The sequence below is a fragment of the Periplaneta americana genome, chromosome 4, assembly GCF_040183065.1.
Source record: "Periplaneta americana isolate PAMFEO1 chromosome 4, P.americana_PAMFEO1_priV1, whole genome shotgun sequence".
Taxonomy (NCBI): Eukaryota; Metazoa; Arthropoda; class Insecta; order Blattodea; family Blattidae; genus Periplaneta; species Periplaneta americana.
This window is the reverse complement of record NC_091120.1, coordinates 178,839,376-178,860,472: the sequence shown is the minus strand read 5'-3', so window position 1 is coordinate 178,860,472 and position 21,097 is coordinate 178,839,376.

The following is a 21,097-nucleotide window of genomic DNA, read 5'->3' as shown; positions in this document are numbered from 1 at the left end:
ATATTATAATCTTATGTTTAGTATGGCATCATATTATATTATATTATATTATATTATATTATATTATATTATATTATATTATATTATATTATATTATATTAATGAAAATTATTACTCTTTAAGAGTGAGTCTTATCACTTATCTTGTGAAGGTTTTATCAAGTCCTTGAACTAGATTTGTTATTTTTATAAAACAGATTATTATATTTCATATTCGTAATTACAGCTATGGAATTAGTTTAATGGTAGATAACGAATGTCAATTAAATTACTATACACTGATGGACAAACAGAAGATAATCCAAAAACCGTTTTTCCTCTATTAGCAATGCCGAAATGTATATTTTCTTCAAAATCTCTAAACTGATTTACGAAGCATCACAGAGGATACGTGGAGAATTATAGCCCTACACTACATCTGTTATGTAAGTGATGAAAATTTTCTTGAGCGTGCAGAAAACTTATGATATGAATCAGCATCGGGCAAAATAATAAACCTCGATATTGCCTGACTGGCGCTTGGAAGAGATATGTTCGCCAAGTCAGCTCTTATCTATGCAACGAATGTCAACATGGCGCCTTCAATAACTTCCACACGAAAAGATCTTCGATTTTATATGAGGTACTTCTGAATGACTAGACTGGAGCCTAATGGAACGAATATAACAAAAATTGCAAAAGTAAGCCATGTCTTGAATCAAGCTCTCACGATTAAGGACGGATCATGGAGCGTACATTTAAACAACAAATGAAATATATCTGCAGCGAGTAACAAGAGTTTTAAGAACGGTAATGTTTGAGACGATAATGTTTGAGAATCGTATTCGGGCGGTCCCGGGTTCAAATCCCAAGGCCCGCCAATCTGACTTGGAGTTTTATAGATTTTTCTCGGGCACAAAGGGAAATGCCAGATTGGAAATTTATATACAGTGATTCATAACCTCCTTAATCATCTACATCATAAACATTAAAATGAAGTCTGTTGCCGGGAGCAAACAGGTCTTAATTAAAAATTTTATACTTTTCAGGAGAGCAGTAGAAACATTGAAATTGGTGTCAATTATAGAGTTCTTTTAATTAAGAGGTTTTTCCTGGATATTATTCGTTTATATTTCTTCTAAAATAGGTAATGTTGCTCATTAAAAAATTTTCTTTATTATTTTCAAAAATATTCGCACTTAGGCCTTTTTAAGACTACAACCCAAACTGAGAAGAAGGGACTATTTAAACAGAAGACCTTTTCATGTCAAAATAAATGGGAAATGTAAATTATAAGGAATAGCAAAATAGGTCTTGAACAATATAGAACTGTTTATCTGGTGCTTAAAGTTTTAAAAGGAAAGAGCGTCAGTATGTGATAAAATAGCTAAAATACAAGTTAGACCTTTTTAATAGGGAAGCATGGAAAGTAAGGAATAAAGTATTAAATATTCTTATGTCCTTTATTCTGTGTGATGGTTTGTAAGGAATAAAGTGTTAAATATTAAGTCCTTTATTCTGTGTGTGCTCGATTCAAAAAGTACTTGGGACATTTGGTAACGCTCTATAAATCCAGTCAGGAGTCTTATTTGACTTTAACCGTTTTACCAGATTGTAGAGAATTGTTTCCGCTTTCAGAATGTATAAAAACTCATTTTCACAAAAAATTCACTTAAGACCTTTTTTCTCCCACCACAGAAGTATAAAATCTGTTACACAACACAAACTACCTAACTTGACAATATAAATAGGAAATCAGCAATAGTCATGGTCTACTGATATGCTACACACGCGGTATGATCTAAATGTTAAAGCGTACATGCATACATGTATAACAAAAGAAGGTTACTTACTTACTTACTTACTTACTTACTTACTTACTTACTGGCTTTTAAGGAACCCGGAGGTTCATTGCCGCCTTCACATAAGCCCGCCAACGGTCCCTATCCTGAGCAAGATTAATCCAGTCTCTATCATCATATCCCACCTCCCTCAAATCCATTTTAATATTATCTTCCCATCTACGTCTCGGCCTCCCTAAAGGTCTTTTTCCCTCCGGCCTCCCAACTAACACTCTATATGCATTTCTGGATTCTCCCATACGTGCTACATGCCCAGCCCATCTCAAACGTCTGGATTTAATGTTCCTAATTATGTCAGGTGAAGAATACAATGCGTGCAGTTCTGTGTTGTGTAACTTTCTCCATTCTCCTGTAACTTCATCCCTCTTACCCCAAATATTTTCCTAAGCACCTTATTCTCAAACACCCTTAACCTATGTTCCTCTCTCAAAGTGAGAGTCCAAATTTCACAACCATAAAGAACAACCGGTAATATAACTGTTTTATAAATTCTAACTTTCAGATTTTTTGATGATAGAAGCTCCTCAACCGAATAATAACAGGCATTTCCCATATTTATTCTGTGTTTAATTTCGTCCCGAGTATCATTTATATTTGTTACTGTTGCTCCAAGATATTTGAACTTCTCCACCTCTTCAAAAGATAAATTTCCAATTTTTATATTTCCATTTCGTACAATATTCTCGTCACGAGACATAATCATATACTTTGTCTTTTCGGGATTTACTTCCAACCCTATCGTTTTACTTGCTTCGAGTAGAAGTTCCGCGTTTTCCCTAATCGTTTGTGGATTTTCTCCTAACATATTCACGTCATCCGCATAGACAACAAGCTGATGTAACCCGTTCAATTCCAAACCGTCTCTGTTATCCTGGATTTTCCTAATGGCATACTCTAGAGCGAAGTTAAAAAGTAAAGGTGATAGTGCATCTCCTTGCTTTAGCCCGCAGTAAATTGGAAACGCATCTGACAGAAACTGACCTATGAACAAAAGAAGGTTAAGAATAAATAATGAATATCATGAAGTTCACACACGCTTTGTTATTAGTGACATAATGCTATTCACAAAAATCAAGCTAGAAACGTCCAGTACTTATAACATGTTATGCTAGCGTGTTTGTTCGCAGACTACAAAGTTCAGGGTTCGGATACTGTTAAGGAAATAAATTTTTTAATTCGTTAATTTCGTTCACCATCGTTTTATTTTACTGCTCGATTTAATAAATATTCGTCTACTACAGTATTAAGTCTGGATCAGTTTTCATCGAATGTTTTCAAATGCCTTTCGGGTTACGACACTTACGACAACAATCGACGTAAAATGAATTTCAAAAACTGTCAATGCCATCTCGCGTGTACCATTGCTTTGAAGCATTGCGCATGCGCAATGCGTTGAATCTGAAACAAGATTCAGACTTGCCATTTTTTAATATACAGTATATATTCATTATATACACAGTGGACGAAAAAAAAAAACCACACAAGATTTAAATTGTTATATTCCAGTAGCTAATGATTTCACTTGAACGTTTATTTCACAGGCAAATTTCACCGTCCTTGTAGACCGGGAAAGTACTGTAATATTTTTTTTTTTTTTTTTGCCTTTTAATAAATTTTTTTGTAAGGCAGTGCAAAATCGATCGTTTATGCCGAAGTAAGCATTATGATCTTAAGAGTTCAGCAGACCAAGCTGTTTTTTGTGCTATCGTCATTTGTTTTCTTTCCGTTTTGAGTTCACTTTTTTAATAATGGGTCGCTTAACGAACGAAAACAATATTTTCATTAAACATTTACACCAATATGATAATTTATCTGCCCGTCAAATTGTAAGGAACTACGTTCAGCGAGAATGGTCTGTTTCAAGTGTACAACGATTGATTAGCAAGATACGGGCATGATATCCCTCCTGAGAGATTATTGCGTGAAAGATCGCATTTCTCAGATTCTCTGGTGGTATCCGCTGGAGTTTCAAACGAGATCTTAATCCTGTGGACTATTTTACATGAAGTCAACTACAAAAAGCAGTTTACTACAAAACAAGAATTCATAATATTGAACAGTTAAGACAACGCCTTCTTGAATGTTGGGACCGGCTTGATCAAAGACAGGTATCCAGTGCTATTGGGCATGGAGAAGAGCATCATTTTCAATTTTGATTATTTTAAAGATCATTAATTATTGTTAATTTTACCAACATTGTCTTCAAAAACCACATTTTCGCATCATTCTGTATTGACCTCTATAAAATTTTAATTGAGTCTCAAAAAACATAATAAAAAGTCCTGCTCATCTTTAAAGTCTATTCTTTCCAAAGTATATTCATTTTTAAAGCTAAAGGTAAAGGTATCCCCGTAACATGCCATGAAGGCACTTGGGGGGGGGCATGGAGGTAGAGCCCCATGCTTTCCATGACTTCGGCACTAGAATGAGGTGGTGTGGTCGGCACCACGCTCTGACCGCCTTTTACCCCCGGGAAAGACCCTGTACTCAATTTTATAGGAGGCTGAGTGAACCTCGGGGCCGTTCTGAAAGTTTGGCAACGAGAAAAAATCCTGTCACCACCTGGGATCGAACCCCGGACCTTCCAGTCCGTAGCCAGCTGCTCTACCAACTGAGCTACCCGGCCGCCAAAAAATTAATTTTATGTATTTCCGAAAATGGAGCATTTTTTTTTTTTAATTTTGTGCCTTTTTTGGCCCACCGTGTACATATTCAATAATAGTTCTCATTTTAATACCTAATTTAAGGCCTATTTTGAATGTTTTAGTGACTTACTGCCTATTTTAAGGTTTTAAGTGCGTGCATGTTCGAGCTCTAATGATGACTATGATGATATGATGATAAGAGGACAACCCAACTCGCGTTCGTCTGCCAGCTTCGAAACTGAAGTAGTTCTGTCTGCTCGTTACATCTCGGGAGAGCAAACTTCTAATTGGAGAGCAACTTTTTGTGAAGAACGCTCTCCAGATCGAACAAGATTCTAGAACCGCCTTCTGCGATGCGAAGGAGGGGGGAATAAGTAAGGAGATGGTTGCTAGGTCACGGAAAGTTTGATGTAAAGGCCGGGAGACAGGGCTGATACACTCTACCGCCAGCGATTTGCACGCACGATCAACTGACGACTTTTAGATATGGTGTAAGGTTCAGATCTAGACATGAATTAATAATGAAATAATGAATAATGAATTAGTGAAGGGATGAATAATGAAAAATGAATGAATGAATAATGAATAATAAATAAATAATTAATGATTTAATTAATTATAAGTTAATTAATTAATGTAAAGACTAATGAATAATGGATTAATAAATTAATGTAATGTAATCTATGTATGCATGCATGCATGCATTTATTTATTTATTTAGTTATTTATTTAGTTATTCATATATACATATATATATTCATTTAGTTATTGATTGATTGATTTATATATATATGTATTTATTTATTTACTTATTTAGTTATTGATTTATTTATTTATGTATTTATTTAGTTATGTATTTATTTAGTTATGTATTTATTTAGTTATTTATTTATTTATTTAGTTATTTATTTATTTATTTATTTAGTTATTCATTTATTTAGTTATTTATTTATTTATTTATTTAGTTATTGATTGATTTATTTATTGATTTATTTATTTATATATTTATTTAGTTATTTATTTATTTACTTAGTTATTTAGTTATTTATTTATTTAGTTATTGATTGATTTATTTATTGATTTATTTATTTATGTATTTATTTATTTAGTTAGTTATTTAGTTATTTATTTAGTTATTGATTGATTTATTTATTGATTGATTTATTTATTTATGTATTTATTTATTTATGTATTTATTTATTTAGTTATTTATTTATTTAGTTAGTTGTTTAGTTATTGATTGATTTATTTATTGATTTATTTATTTATTTATTTATGTATTTATTTATTTAGTTAGTTAGTAAGTTAGTTAGTTATTGATTTATTTATTTATTTATGTATTTATTTATTTAGTTAGTTAGTTAGTTAGTTAGTTAGTTAGTTAGTTAGTTAGTTAGTTAGTTAGTTAGTTAGTTAGTTAGTTAGTTAGTTAGTTAGTTAGTTAGTTACTTAGTTAGTTATGTATTTATTTATTTATTTAATATAGAATATTGCGACGAGGTATAACGACTTTTGATATTGGTTTTGAAAATGCCACGTAAAACTTTACAACAAATGAGACATTTAATATTTATTTTGTACTCAGAAACAAAAATCTTTCCTCCCATTACGAATGGAGATTGCTTTTATTCACAATGGAGACGGAATAACACGACTTAGGTATGGACATTGCGAAGGTACAAGCGCCACTCATACCATCATTCCTCTGTCATGCAGGTGGTTTTGGAAGGGGTTGAGGGAGGAAGCATTTCGTCTTACAGTGCTCAATGCTCGCAACTCACTTTTGCAGCACAAATCACTAAATGGACACGCCTTATGTACAGTATGCTAAATTTGAAAATCATAAATACTACAGAATGTTAAAATTACAGTTCAAAATAGCACATTTTTTTATTATAGATGCTAAAAACCACGAATTCTAGTTATTACATGTTGAATTTTCTGAAAGAGTCGGAGTCAGAGCAGAACAGACTGCGCAGGTTTGGTTCTAGTCCTCACGTTTTTCTACGTTTACTGCTCCTATATTGCGGACGATCTATTCTACTACAGATAGTATTAGTTTGCTGTATAAGTTCGTAGCGTTTTTTCTTCGCGTGTTGGTACTCCGGTTGCTAAGGGTTCATTTATCGATTGTCATTTCTTATTTGAAGTTCGTTTGTTGTGCTTGAGTTTACATAATGAAATTTTCATTTTTGCATATAGTGAATGAAGCCGTGGACACTAGAAAATGGTGTGTCAAGTGGAGAAAGTGGAACATTTTCGACATATCCTTCTTTTTGAGTTCAATAGAGGGACGAAAGCAGCCAAAAACATTTGCGCCGTGTATGGGGAGAATGCTATGGTAAGGAGCACGGCAAGAAAATGGTTTTCTCGTTTTAAGGAGGGTCGTTTTGACATTAGTGACCTTCGAGGTTTGGAGCGTATTCCGAATCTCATCGGTGAGCAATCCGATGGTATCACGGTGTTCCGAATTCCACCGATGACGTCATTGATGCTCCACCGGTGTCGCACCGGTGCCATCAACTTGCAGAGGTGGTGGCAGTCTCCATCAGCCGCCATCAGTGAATCTGATGGTTCTTGTATAGGGCGGGAATTAGCAGACGAATGACATCGTGCATTGTTGTGTCATGGCGGTGTGTTCTGCTGTATTGTTTGTAATAAGCACAACGTAAAAACAATATGTTAATGGCTTATGAGCGAACATGTCAACGGAGCAGTTATTACTACCGGTTCAAGAAATAAATTGTTTATGCTCTCTTTTCTTTGAACGAGATGGGAGTACGAAAATTTCGCAAAATTTTGCTAGCGTAGCATTGAAAACAACTTGCACAGTCGCCATGACAGCATCGATCCTTCCAGCAGTTTTGTTCCTTATTTCGCTGCAACGTGACGTCATTGATGCCACCGGACCGGTGAGATTCGGATTACGCTGTTGATGAAGACCGTTTAAGGAGTTAGGTACAGCTTACAGCAGGAAAATTTTTGGAAATATTCAAAATTTTTTTCCTCCATTACTGTAGCTTGTACAATAATGAAAATTAGTATGTGTAAAACGCTGTCCTTTTCTGCTACACGAAAAAAATATTTTTATGATTAAAAAAAATATTTATATATATATTTTTTTTTTCATAATTCAAAATGGTGACAGTTCACTGTGCAGTGATGAGGCGTTTCCCTCATAACTCATAAACTTGTTAACTTTTTCATGTTCTCTCTCTTTTATTTTATTGCTGAAACTCAATGTCATGCTGTTTCAACTACATTCCTTAATAAATAACATTTGTTTTATTTTGTGTTAGGAGAAAATACTGATATTTGACCATTTTTTAAAATAATTTATTTTTTATCAGACAATCTATCAAAGGTAGAGAAGTGATCTTGCATCATATTGTAAATGTGACATGCATAAATACATGCAAAACAATTCCATCACAAAAAATTGGATAGTTTCTTAATTATTTAGGAAACGCTTCATCACTGCACAGTGAACTGAATTTTGAAAAAAAAAAAAAAAAGTAGAAATAATTTTATTTTTAAATCGTAAAAATATTTTTCTCATATAGCAAAAGAACAGTGTTTTACACATACTAATTTTCATTATTGTACAAGATACAGTATTGGAGGAAAAAAATGTTGAATATTTCCAAAATTGTACTGCTATAAGTTGTACCTAACCCCTTAAACACATTAATCCACAATGATCCACGTCAATTTACCCGAGAACTGACAAATATAATGAACTGTGACCATTCCACCATCATGCGACATTAATTGCCACCAACTGAGACGTCTTGCACATGCAATGCAATAAAAACGACCAACGAGGCTACGCAAAGTGATGTTACTCCACGATAACGCTCGTTCGCACTCTGCTAACGTGACACAAAACACTATCCAGTAGTTAGATTGGGAAGTCATTCAGCACCCACCTTATTCAGCTGATCTTGCGTCCTCAGATTTTCACCTTTTCCGCTCTTTCTCGAACAACGTTGAAGGAACTTCCTTTCCGGAAGAAAATGCCATGGCTTGACGACTTCTTTAACTCAAAACCACGCGATTTCTATAGGCGTGGAATCGAAAAACTACTCCAGCATGGCAGACTTGTAAATAGTGAAGGAGAATATATTGTTGATGATTAACTTCTCTCTTATGAGTATCTGATGTGTTTAATAAACTTACATATGAAAAAAGTTACGAACTTATGCACAATATACAGACGTGAACAAATTAGACTAAATGAATTATATGTGCAACGAAGCTGTATTTATCGGTAGAAATAATGAACAAAAATGTATTTTGCACAGATATAATGAACAGAAAATTGAGTCTGGAGGTTACTAATATTTTGTGAACATTCCCTTATTCTTTATTAACACGTTGATTTTGTGAGGGATGCTGGAAACCAAAGTTTGACACTTTCTTTGAATATCAGCATCATTTAGCCAGATATCAGACAGTGCTTAAACGAGTCCATGTTTTGTTGTAAGCCTCTTTTTATTCACTTTCTTCTTCAGTATAGATCACAGATTTTCAATTTCGTTCATGTCCGGTCTTCTTGCAGGCCACGGGAGAATATCTTCTGCAGTATTTAATTAAAACACCAGTAGTACCAACATAGCCAGAAAAAATATACTTAACCATTGGAAAAATATACCAGAAGATGTAAACAATCATATTTACAACAATAGGGACTCTGGGAATTATACTGATGGTTGATATGACGAATTATATTATGTTTCCAAGAAAAAGTTTTAGTCTAATAATTTGTCCACGTCTGTACATTTTGTTATATCGAGAGTTGTGTTGAACTCTGCTAGAGACGCCATGATAACATCATCTCTGCCTAACCCCTAGAAGGTAGGCCATTGTGTTCAGCGTCCCATGAAAAGGCCAAACTTGGGGCTAGTGACGTCACAGCGTTCTGTTTTCCGGTTGGCCAGTCTCTCCATTGAAGCTGTATGAAGGGTTGTAAAATCGTTCGTCAAGCCGTCCCCTTATCTCCGGCGGTGCCTACAGGTGGTGATCCAGCCATCGATCGACCACAGCCACTGGGTCATTGGTACACGTGTGCGAGCCTGCCTGCCCCAGTTGGAGTTTCGATCTCCTCCCAGCAGCAGAGAGTTGCCATGGCGACCGGGCCGCTGTCGTATGAATGGGCTCAAGTGTTATTCACAAGCTTGCGACGAGCATAATCTGCCCCAGGGCTCTTTCACTTTTACCCCTTCCTGTTACGGCACTGTATCTAAACCGTGCATCCCTCCCTGTGCGTAAGACCAGCATTTTCTGCCAAACCATTCAATGGAAAAACAGCCGAGCATCTGTGAATCGAATATTCACTACTGCAATTTTCGATATCTGCTACAAAACATGATGTTTCAGTCTTTTTATTTAGAACGAGGGGGCCCGGGTTCAAATCCTGCTTGGGACAACTTATCTGCTTGAGTTTTTTTCTGGGGTTTTCCCACAACCCGTTAAGAGCAAATACTGGGCAGCTTTTAGCGCTGCACCCTGGACTCATTTCGCTGATATTATGACTTACCTAAACAGATTTTGCACTCTAAATGTTTAATATATGCTCACAGTCTAGTATATACAGTCGCGAAGCTCAATACGTAGTAAATATGCAAACATTAGATAGTTGCTCACCACTAGGATCGCTAATATCGCCTCATTACAGGCAATGCAAAATAGTACCGTCACAGTCTATTGTTTCTAGCACCCTCAAAACTCAAGCTTCGTGACTGTATATAGTAGACTGTGATATGCTGATGATGTTAAATTGTATAAAGTCATTGACAAACAACAAGTCGTTTTTGATCTACACCATGATTTGGACAGACTAGGCCTATATAGATGGAGTATCGATAATTTTCTTCTGTTAAATCTTAATAAATGTTGCTTTATGACGTATTCTAAAAATAAGACAGTTGCTGAAAATTCGTATGAAATTAATGGTGTGAAGTTACCTAGAGTAGAATCATTTAAGGATTTGGGTATTTATTTTACATACAACTTATGTTTTAAAATGCTCTTAAATCACGTGGTAATAATTGATGCATATAGAAAATTAGGATTTATAATCATAAATACAAAAGAATTAAGAAATATAAATACTATTAATACTCTATATAAAACTCTAGTTAGGAGTAAGCTAGAGTATGCGTCTGTAATATGGTCACCTCAGTTCCAGTCCCATCAGATGCAAATAGAAAGGATACAGAAAAGATTTTTACGTTATTTATATTTTAAAAAACATCACGTGTCGTCTTATGACAAGCAAATTTCATATAATCAGCTACTTTTTGAATTTAATTAAAAAACTTCAAAATCGCGACGATTAACGAATAGTCAAATTTTTACTCTATAAGACTGTTAACGGTATATTGAATAACTGTGATTTTCTTAAATTCCTTCAGTTCAATGTAAAAAAAAAAAAACAGAATTACGTCATGGGCATCCTATTGTTATTCCCATTCCTAGAACTGTTTTCTTCAAGAACTCTCCGTTGTTTGTTATGTGTAATACAACTCTCTGTCTTTAAACTGTGATTCTCAATAAGATTTCAGTTTAAAAGTTGAAAAATGTCATACAATATTAAAAAGAATTGTATTTCCTTAGATATTTAAATTATGAAGAAGTGTATTATAATGTTTTTACTCCAGTTTTGAAATAATTTTGCATCTTTATATTGACATTTGGCACTATATTAACTGCAATATTGTATTCTAGCATCTATTACCGTTATGTATTTTCTTTCTTTCGTTTGTGTTGTTTGTTTTTTTTTTCTTATTATGTATCTGTGTAAGCCACCTGTAATTGGAAGCCTACTTCTGTTGGTGGTGGATTTAAATAAATAAATAATTACACTTATTTCATTCTGACGCTGAATAACATCGCAGTTGATAAAGCGTCGTAAAATGAATGAACAATTTACGTATTTATTATTATTATGATTGTTATTATTATTATTATTATTATTATTATTATTATTATTATTATTATTATTATTATTACTTACAAATAGCTTTTAAGGAACTCGCAGGTTCATTGCCGCCCTCACATAAGCCCGCAATTGGTCCCTATCCTGTGCAAGATTACTCCAGTCTCTGCCATCATATCCCACTTCCTTCAAATCCATTTTAATATTATCCTCCCATCTATGTCTCGGCATTCCCAAAGGTCTTTTTCCCTCCGACCTCCCAACTAACACTCTATATGCATTTTTGATTCGCCCATACGTGCTACATGCCCTGTCCATCTCAAACGTCTGAAATTAATGTTCCTAATTATGTCAGATGAAGAATACAATGCGTGCAGTTCTGTGTTGTGTAACTTTCTCCATTCTCGTGTAACTTCATCCCTCTTAGCCTCAAATATTTTCCTAAGACCCTTATTCTCAAACACCCTTAAATCTCTGTTCCTCTCTCAAGTAAAAGTCCAAGTTTCACAACCATAAAGAACAACCGGTAATACTCGTATAACTGTTTTATAAATTTTAACTTTCAGATTTTTTGACAGCAGACTGGATGACAAAAGCTTGTCGACCGAATAATAACAGGCATTTCCCATATTTATTCTGCGTGTAATTTCCTCCCGAGTGTCATTTATATTTGTTACTGTTGCTCCAAGATATTTGAATTTTTCAACCCCTTCAAAGAATAAATCTCCAATTTTTATATTTCCATTTCGTACAATATTCTGACCACGAGACATAATCATATACTTTGTCTTTTCGAGATTTACTTCCAAACCTATCGCTTTACTTGCTACAAGTAAAATTTCCATGCTTTTATAATCGTTTGTGGATTTTCTCCTAACATATTCACGTCATCCGCATAGACAAGAAGTTGATGTAACCCGTTCAAATCCAAACCCTCTTTCCTAATGGCATACTCTAGAGTGAAGTTAAAAAGTAAAGGTGATAGTGTATCTCCTTGCTTGAGCCAGTAATGAAGTGGAAAAGCATCAGACAGAACCTGGCCTATACGGACTGTGCTGTAAGTTTCATTGAAACACATTTTAATTAATGGAACTAGTTTCTTGGCAATACCAAATTCAATAAGAATGTTATATAAAATTTCTCTCTTAACCGAGTCATATGCCTTTTTGAAATCTAGGAATAACTGATGTATTATACCATTATACTCCCATTTTACCAGCATCCCACATAGGTGAAGAAATACATGATCCCGTGATAATGGAGTAATGGTGAAACGAGTGATGAAAGAGAAGAGAAGATTCGGAGAAAGCCTGCCCCCGAGCCGTTATTCACTATAAATCTGACCGAATCTGTCAACATAAATTTCCCTTGGAATGTCCGGGATCTGAACTGAAGTCTATGGTGACGAATACCGATGAGTTGGGTGTTCGCATTGCAACCCACGCGACACAGCATCAACGAACGACTTCCGTCGGACACGAAGGTGCTACATGGCTTTGCTCCGTTATGCACCGCCTCAAATACAATTACACTAATTGTGTAAAGCAAGTTATGCAGGTGTGGAGAAGACCTACAAAGCCAGCCTGACAACTAATAACGCTCCATGGCAACCTAGTTCACAGGGGATGGCATGCCAACAGCAACCATGATTTATACAACGCATATTTGTTGCCATTGAATTACATAGCTATAGGGACATGTTTAAACATTCCTTCTCCTATCTCCATCATCATCATCTTGGTCGGCACAAGTCATCTGATTGAGATTTTTCCGGGGTTTTTCCTCACCCGTTAAGAAAAAATGCTGGGTAACTTTCGGCGCTGGACCCTGGACTCATTTCGCTAGCATTATTACCTTCATTACATTCAGACGCTAGATTTTATTTTATTTTATTTTATTTACTAGCCGTACCCGTGCGCTCCGCTGCACCTGTTAGAAATAAATATAAAGTAATTACATAATTAAAATAGGACGTTTGATCCAGGGAACAACTTTTACAACAGCGCAAGATAATCTGCTTCGCTCATTACCCAATTTTTTTTGCATTGCATTTATTGCATATATATTTTATGTATTTTAACATGATTCCATTGAGCATAGTTAAAATTTGAATTATAAAATAATGGATTGCTAAGCTAACATACTATTACTGCATACTAAATCAATACAGTCTCGTTGTTCGTTAATTATCTGAGATTAAAATGAGTGTACATAAATATTATTTTAAGAAATACAGAAACCGAATGTACAAAATAGCCTATCAAGTTTTCTGTGCATAAGAAGCTATTTTAATCTTACCTGTCCTCGATTTACTCAGACGTTACTGTAATAACATTATAGCATTATGTCCATCTAGAGAAACTACACTTTCCAATGGTGAAATAATAATTAATTATACAAATCGGTTAATTTAGCTTCTGATATTACTTCATACAAACACAGAAACATTCTCTGTAGGCTATGTTTAATAGCTTTCGATTGTTGATGTCTGAGGCCCCTGTTTCGATTGTTGTTGTCCAAGGCCCCTTATAGACGAAGTCATTTGTTCTTAATTCATTGCACCGTCTTAGATGGCGTTATTTTAATTTTAAAACTCATTTATTTCATTAGATATCAGTGATATCAAAATTTTGTAAAGAATGAAACTTATCGGAAATCATTTTTAAAGAAGCTTTTGTTATGTAACATTTTTCACAAAAATCAATAATAAGCGATATATTTCGATCTATTTAATTCAGGCCCCCTTATAACCCGCCTTTTAAGCAATGTATTTTGAATGCCATATAGCCTAAAATCTAAGTTACAACGAACTTAATTTATATTCCAGTTTTCATATAAATCGGTTCAGCCATTATCGCGTGAAAAGGTAACAAACATACAGACAGACATACAAACAAAAATTTAAAAAATGCGATTTTCGGTTTCAGGGTGGTTAATTATATATGTTGGGACCAATTAATTATGGAAAATCGAAAATTACCAGAAAATTTTCGGCTACAGATTTATTATTAGTATAGATTTAACTAGCTAGCTAGTGAATACAAATTAAAATTATAAAACAAAAATGTTTCTAGCCACTACCGTAAGAACCAGGCTCGTGTAAGGTGTGGTCTTAGCAACCGGTGTACCTCAATCGGCTGAGGCGCTTGTCTGCCGATCCGGAGTTGGGCTTGGGCGAGGGTTCGATTCCCGCTTGCGCTGATTACCTGATTGTTTTTATTCCGAGGCGAATATCAAGTAATCTACGGCGAATCCTCGGCCTCAACTCGCCAAATACCATCTCATTATCACTAATTCCATCGACGCTAAATAACCTAGTAGTTGATACAGCGTTGTTAAAGAACCAAATAAAACAATACTAGCATAGGTACGAGTACGCTATTGTGAATAGTAGTGTGGGGATGATTTTTGTGAAGAGTATTTATTCATTTATAGTGTTCTGCCCAAGGGCAGGTCTTTCACTACAAACCCATCATTCTCCAGTCTTTCCTCTTTGTCTCCTCATATGATCTATATATCTTAATGTCGTCTATCATTTGATATCTTCTTCTGCCCCGAACTCTTCTCCCATTCACCATTCCTTCCAGTGCATCCTTCAATAGGCAGTTTCTTCTCAACCAGTGATCCAGCCAATTCCTTTCCCTCTTTCTGATCAGTTTCAGCATCATTCTTTCTTCACCCACTCTTTCCAACGCAGCTTCATTTCTTATTCTGTCTGTCCATTTCACACGTTCCATCCTTCTCCATATCCATAATTCAAATGCTTCTAGTCGTTTCTCTTCACTTCATCGTAATGCTCATGTTTCTGCCCCATACAATGCTACACTCCACACAAAGCACTTCACTAGTATCTTCTCTTAGGTCTTTCTCCAGAGGTCCGCAGAAGATTCTCCTTTTCGTATCAAAAGCTTCCTTTGCCATTGCTATCCTCCTTTTGACTTCTTGGCAGCAGTGTGAAAAGTAGTAGTCAGATAATTATAGTGAAAGCCAATATGAGGATGATTATTGTGAAAACTAAAATGTGTTGACGAAAATAAAATCGTAAAATTATAATGGATTGTTGTGAAATCTAGTATGAGGTGGTTATTGTGAAAATTAGTATCGAGATGATTACTATTAAAATTAGTATGGTAATAACAGTTGTGAAAATTAATAAGAGAGTGATTATTGTGAAAATTAGTATCGGGATGATTATTGTGAAAACTAGTATGAGGATGATAGTTGTGAAAGTTAGCATGGGAATGATAGTTGTGAAAATCAGTATGGGAGTGGTTATTGTGAAAACTAGTATGGGGATGATTATCATTAAAATTATTATGGTAATGATTGTTGTGAAACTTAATATAGGAGTGGTTATTGTGAAAATTAGTATGGGGATGATTATTTTGAAAACTAATATGGGAATGATAGTTGTAAAAATTAATATGGGAGTGGTTATTGTGAAAACTAGTATGCGGATGATTATTGTGAAAACTGGTATGGGGATGATTATTGTAGAATTATTATGGGGATGACTTTTGTGAAAACTGTGATGGAAGTTGTTATTGTGAAAACTAGAGTGGGATGATTTTATCAAAACTAGTAATGAGATTGATTGTTTTGGAAACTGGTAGAGGGATGATTATTGTAAAATTGTCCACATCTGTGGAGTAACGGTCAGCGCGTCTGGCCGCGAAACCAGGTGGCCCGGGTTCGATTCCCGGTCGGGACAAGTTACCTAGTTGAGGTTTTTTCCGGGGTTTCCCTCAACCCCATAAGAGCAAATACTGGGTAACTTTCGGTGCTGGACTCCGGATTCATTTCACCGGCATTATCACCTTCACCTCATTCAGAAGCTAAATAACCTCAGCTGTTGATAAAGCGTCGCAAAATAACCTACTAAAAAATTGTAACCGACTAAAAAAAATTGTATAATTGCTGTATTATGGAGATGACTTTTGTGAACACTGTGATGGAGATTATTATTGTGAAAACTAGAGTGGGATGATTTTATTAAAACTAGTTTGGGAATGATTGTTGTGGAAACTAGTATAGGGATGATTATTGTAAAATTATTATGGCGATGACTTTTGTAAAACTGTGATGGAGGTTGTTATTGTGAAAACTAGAGTCAAATGATTTTATTAAAACTAGTATAGGAATGATTGTTTTGGGAACTGGTGTGGGGATGATTATTTTAGAATTATTATGGGGATGACTTTTGTGAAAACTGTGAAGGAAGTTGTTATTTTGAAAACTAGACTGGGATGATTTTATCAAAACTAGTTTGGGAATGATTGTTTTGGAAACTGGTATAGGGATGATTATTGTAAAATTGTCCACATCTGTGGAGTAACGGTTTGCCTGTCTGGCCGCGAAACCAGGTGGCTCGGGTTCGATTCCCGGTCGGGACAAGTTACTGGTTGAAGTTTTTATCCGGGGTTTTCCCTCAACCCCATAAGAGCAAATGCTGGACTCCGGATTCATTTCACCGGCATTATCACCTTCACCTCATTCAGACGCTAAATAACTTCAGCTGTTGATAAAGCGTCGTAAAATAACCTACTAAAAAGTTGTAGCCTACTAAAAAAATTGTATAATTATTATGGGGATGACTTTTGTGAAAACTGTGATGGAGGTTATTATTGTGATAACTGGAGTGGGATGATTTTATTAAAACTAATCTGGGAATGATTGTTTTGGGAACTGGTATAGGGATGATTATTGTAAAATTATTATGCGGATGACTTTTGTGAAAACTGTGGTGGAGGTTGTTATTGTGAAAAATAGAGTGAGGATGATTTTGTATCCTACAGGGAATATCATCGTGAATATTAGAAATAATCTTTATTGTTGAGAGTTATTATGGGATGGTTATTGTGAAAACTAATATGAGGCTAATGTGAGAATTATTATGATGAAAATAATTGACATGGGAAAGGTAGTAACTGCCAAAAACAAAATTTTTCAGGGGAAGCAAAAAACAAATTTATGAACACTTTCTCACTTACATTATTACAGAAACTGCTTTAAATGAAAGACAAACACTCATGTTTGTGTTACATATGAAATTTGAAAAGTCTGGCACAGATTTATCTGTGAAATCCTATTTTATGAAAATGCAACATTGAAATCACTCCTTAGCCAAACTGAGAATTAAAGTTATTTATACATTATGCACAAATTTTTCGGTAAAATGCATGATACTTTTCATCGAGGAAGTCTAACATAGATAACAAGTCTCTCTTTTTGGCATCAGGGACGACTGGTCTTCTTTCAAGGCGTTGCAAGCACTGCAAGTTAGTGATTGACGTTAATGACTGTCCTTTCTTAAAAATCCTGTGCTCATTCCACATTTCAAGGTCATTAAATGACTGTCTTGTTTTTATTAGAGGAAAATCAGCTCTTGAGAGTCTAATCCAGATGAGGGTGCTGATTTTGATAGGAGTTGTATTCAAAAACTTGTCACATTCTGCAGAAAAGTTGAAGAAATCCTCATCCTTCATCATTATTACATTATTAGGCTTTACCTCTTCTGGAACCATGGTCTTGCATCTTTTTTTTCTTTTCTCTATGATGCCAAATTCCCTATCACATGGCATGTAGGAATGTTCTGAAACCAGGAATTTCAAGTCCACTGAATCAGAATGTTTCTTTGCAATAATGTAAATCAGGACCATTAGAATCGTCCGATTCTTATTCTGCCCTGCACAGTTATCAGCCCATATTTGTCTAGACACACTCTGATGTTGTAAAAGGAGTTACTACCTTCTCAGCGCCAACAGCTGTGCACATACAACTTACAGCATCTAGTGACTACGTTTCCAACTTCTTTTTATTACATACGGGCATACTACCTTCTCTGTGCCATAGGCATGGCCATTTACTACCTTCTCAATGAAAAACCTAAAAATTCGAATTTTTGGCAGTTACGACCTTTCCCATGTCAATGCCTCAATTGTGGAGTTATGGTGGACGCTAGTTCTGATTTCTTCAGAACAGGTCAAAATTTTTAATCTTGGTGATGGCGATGAAGATTATCCTAATTAGCATTATTGTCGTCATCATCATATATTATATGTTTCGTCTTTCGGGAGAAGTAGGGTGTGGTGAACTCGAACTTGCGTGCAAGCACGGTTCCTTCGCATAGCGTGCTTACATCTCCAGTAAGCTAGTAAGCATTTGATTCGAACAACTGGGGAATAAACAAGCAAACTAACTACGCTCTTTAAAATTAATGCGGGAAATAAAATGGTTTAGGGCTATTTCGATGGTAGCGCAGTGGGAATCTAGACTTTATAATGCCTTAATATATTCTGGACTTCGTCGCCAACGGGAGCTTACATATTAATTAAGTATATTTCTAAGAAATTAAATTAATTTCAGGCATGAAATTGTAGTTTGGAATGTTTGGTATTTTAAAATGCATTTTGTGGAAATATTAAGTATAATAAATTCTTCTTATTAGCTGAATCGTAGCGTTTCCAGTTTCAAATTCAGCGGAATAGGTTCGAATCCCGGCAGGAAAGTGAAAAATGGTCTTTCTTCCTTTTCAGAACCGGGCGTGGGTCCTTCGCTCCATTGTTTTGATCGATATCCTGATACTTATGTTGATAACTATCAGAGACTTTAGTTACATATCGTCGTTGTTCCTGCAATAACTCCTATGTGACATCGATTTTCAGATTTTTACTCTATTAAATAGAAAATAATAATTAAAATATGCCTTAATGTTTTTTTAATGTTTTGAAAATTAAACAGATCTATTATATTGCCTTATTAAACTTCATACATAAAAATAGTAATAAATTCAAATTGTATCATCATAAATATGGAACTAAAAGATCCTATTTTATATGACTAGAGGAACCAAAGTGTTTCACAAGCACAACTCTTAGCCATGGTACCTACTTTCGTCCAAGGATTTATAATAAAATAATTGAAAAATACCCAAATTTGGAAAATTTTAGTATAAGAAATTTAAAAAATAGCGTTAGGAATTTAATTTTTAAAGAATATATATTGTTTTAATATGTGTATGTATTTGTATGATTTAAATTGTTAAAATTGAAATTGTATTTTTAAAGTTAATTTATTTCTGTAATTATTTTTTCTTGACCCATTTTGTGTCAAATAATTATTTTTGTTTGAGTTAAGTATGTGTTTAGATAACTCCCTGAGCATGAGTTTTTACTCCTTCAGGGAAGAATAAAATTAAGACTGTATTTTTGTACATGTCATTTTACTAACAATAAATAATAAATAATAGTGATACAGCAAATAATAAAATCTCCTATATGTAATTATATTTCTTTGTTTCGAAAATGTAAGAATTCACATTCTACTATGTACGGCTGCCATAGGATGAATAAATGTGTTTTTTTCTTATTACTGGAAAAGTTTATATTTTGCACATAGGAGTTATTGCAGGAACGTTTGGCAAAGGTTCATAATCGTCACAAGACTGTGGATACAACGGACCAAAGGGACAATCTTAGAAGGTGTAATGTTGACATTAGTGATTACCGATCGGGACGGCATCGTACACTTTAGCCCAGTTAGCATTTTCGTACACCCGTGATGGAATGAGTTGCGTGCAGACTGCTGCTCCAATAAACCGGCTCCCAATTGAGACCCTGAGCGTCGTTTAAAATAATCTGTGCTAGCCATGCTGTAAACGTTTTTAAGTTCTGCAATTATTATCGGTGTCTGTAATTTACTGACATCAGCAAGACAAAGTCAGGGGCGTCTAGAGGTTAGGCAATCTTCAGAACAATGCACACAAGTGAAAGTAAACCCGGAATCAATAACTATATTTCCGCACTGAACCTGTATTTATTATACCGTTAAACATACATGCACGTGTCAGTAGAGGTTATTGTTTCCATGGCTGTTGATTCGATCTATCAAACAGCGTCAGATTGTCTTTAAAAACTGAGCTTCTACACGTGATTTTATGCAAATATGTCAAGGACCTATTGGGAATTTTCCTGGAATCTCACCATATAGCCTTATAGCTAGTCTTCTTCTCTGCCTTTCAAGTGATTCATTTAGTATATATTCCAGGCGTTTCCTTAGTTCTTGATAATTTCTCCGTTTCCTGTGTTCTGTGTGTTGCCTACATTCAGGGCAGTCCGAAAACTTATTGATTTCCCTTTCTACTCAACGCACGCGGTACAAATGTACACGAATATCCATTTTTGCTTCAGGAAATTACAGGAATTTTGCGGGATAGAAATCATGTCATACCGCTTTATTCCCAGATGGGTTGAAGCCTTTCCTTGAGGAATAAACTATGGATGCAGAGCTTGCTCTGGTAGACTAGTAGAATGTGAAGTTGGGGTGTACCCGAACAACCTGGAAAGAACCCCTACACAATATTCGCTTTGAAGCAAGAGTTGACACCCAAAAGTTTAGAGCGCACTGTGAGAAAAATGCCCAAAAATTGAGGGATAAAAATGTAGTGCGCTGATATCCAAGGATTTAGCAGCATCTTTTGACACAGATGAAGATTGTATATGAAGTATGTATGTATGTATGTATGTATGTATGTATGTATGTATGTATGTTGAAAAGAGGGTTTAAGATAGAAAATAAGTAATTGTCCCAAAAATGCACAAATGAAAATTATATTTTTGCAAATTGCGAAATTCTTCTTCAGTATTATACATAATTGTGCAAAAAGATAAAATT